This window comes from Alligator sinensis, unplaced genomic scaffold (assembly GCF_000455745.1).
Source record: "Alligator sinensis unplaced genomic scaffold, ASM45574v1 scaffold1411_1, whole genome shotgun sequence".
Taxonomy (NCBI): Eukaryota; Metazoa; Chordata; order Crocodylia; family Alligatoridae; genus Alligator; species Alligator sinensis.
Window position 1 is genome coordinate 399073 of NW_005842963.1, and position 461 is coordinate 399533.

General features: G+C 36.9%; 1 pseudogene; it reads right to left on the minus strand.

The window, feature by feature from the left end:
• LOC102380221 overlaps positions 1–461 on the minus strand; it is an 11346-nt pseudogene that overhangs the window by 7558 nt on the left and 3327 nt on the right.

A 461-nucleotide genomic window follows, 5' to 3' on the forward strand; every position in this document is an offset into this window, starting at 1 on the left:
ACTAATTCTTATAGCATTGTTTGGGAAGGAAGTGCATTCGGAGCATTGTTTCTGATATATGTAATTATTGTGTTCTTAATGTCTGTGGTGTTTCTTAAAGCTAAGCAGTGTTATATACGTAGCAAAGAATTTTAAAATAAAATTGTGCTGTATGAATTAAGTGTGTAATCATTGTGAAATCGTGCAAATAGCTAACTACTCCCCCAGCCAGTGCATCAAAACGAATCAGTAAATTGTGTGGGATTTTCTCTATTCCATAACCCACTAGAGACAAAAACCAAAGAAGGAAAAAGGGGAGTTAAACAGAACTGCACTGAGCATGCTCGTAGTGTTAAATGCGTTTAGACAAGATACACTAGCCAAGAAAGGGAGGAAAATCAGCAGCATTCCTGAAGGAATAGCTGTCAGTGAATTTTCATGTACAATGAATTGGACATGACATGATCACACTGAGAAGGGAA